Source organism: Fundulus heteroclitus, unplaced genomic scaffold, assembly GCF_011125445.2.
Source record: "Fundulus heteroclitus isolate FHET01 unplaced genomic scaffold, MU-UCD_Fhet_4.1 scaffold_202, whole genome shotgun sequence".
Taxonomy (NCBI): domain Eukaryota; kingdom Metazoa; phylum Chordata; class Actinopteri; order Cyprinodontiformes; family Fundulidae; genus Fundulus; species Fundulus heteroclitus.
This window is the reverse complement of record NW_023396614.1, coordinates 91,516-92,624: the sequence shown is the minus strand read 5'-3', so window position 1 is coordinate 92,624 and position 1,109 is coordinate 91,516. Positions and strand designations below refer to the sequence as shown.

The 1,109-nt window shown below is 49.0% G+C and overlaps 1 long non-coding RNA gene across 1 annotated transcript; it reads left to right on the top strand.

Annotated features, from left to right (window-relative positions):
* The first annotated feature begins 352 nt into the window (after positions 1–352).
* Positions 353–833, top strand: LOC118559014. Its single transcript, XR_004928600.1, has 3 exons — positions 353–489; positions 566–680; positions 748–833. It is a non-coding gene; the product is annotated as an uncharacterized LOC118559014 (long non-coding RNA).
* Positions 834–1,109: the final 276 nt, after the last annotated feature.

The window sequence follows — 1,109 nt, the reverse complement described above, 5'->3', positions numbered from 1 at the left end:
TGCAGCTTAGAGGGAACAGAAACAGTTTGGCGCGTCAGTCAGTTCGAAACAGTTCCTGTATCTGTCACGTGACTTTCCCGTGTCGATACGCGCATCGACACGGGTTTTGCTCTATGAGCTCAACACATGCGCCGACGCATCGGTGTTGCCGGACCCATCACTACTCAGTAGGCATGTGTCTGATTAAAAGTTATCCAAATTTTAAGCTTTTGTAAATTATTAGGGTCATGGCCAAGCCACACATTTTACCTACTTGCCAAAACATTTGAAACACTGGAAATTTCACATAGAAACCCAAACTTGAACAACTCAGTGTGGTGGGATGGTGTTCCGCCCTCCCAACCACACACCAGGTGTAGCAATTGATTGGTGGGCGGGGCAGATAGCTTTAAAGCTGAGCAGTCTGCTGCGAGGTGCGTGTGCCTTGTTTCCTTTACTGTATGTCGGCTCCCCGAGTGGCTGGTGTGCTCGATCCACTCATCCAGAATAGTAAGTGCCATTTTTTGCCATCTGGGCTGGGATTGTTGTCGGGTTCTGGTGCAATACCTGCCGTGCGTTTCTGCAGCGTTGCGCGGCTGCCGTTGGCGGCTGCAGTTGGAGGTTGGTGCGGCGAGTGGCTTCCATCCAGCCCTCGCCTGCTGATCCGCTCCCTCCCTGGTCGGCTGTGTCACCACATCTGGGTAAGCTACCTGTTTAGAACTTAATTTATCTTACCTGCATCCAGGGCTAACAAGTTCTCTAATTTAGGATTCGTTTGGAGTTGCAGCACTTGGACGCTCCTGCTGTCTTGTCTTGCCGGTTTTGTGTGGGCCGCTCCCGACGGAGCCTGCTGACGCTTGGGCCGGCCGAACGAGCGGCGCACGACTCCTCTGGCCCCGTGAAAGGACATTAGAAGTCGGACAACGACAATTTGTCCCATCGTTTGCAGTGGTTGTGTTTTGTTCTTTGCTGTTTGTTTACTTATTATTTAAATTACTAATTGGTTTGTTTTCCTTTGTTTTGACTTACAAATTTATTTATTTTGCATTGCATGTTTTGTTTTCATTTTTGGGAGTAATTTACCTTGTCTTTTCTTTGATGCCTTTTCCTTCTAGGGGCTGAGTAGTGGG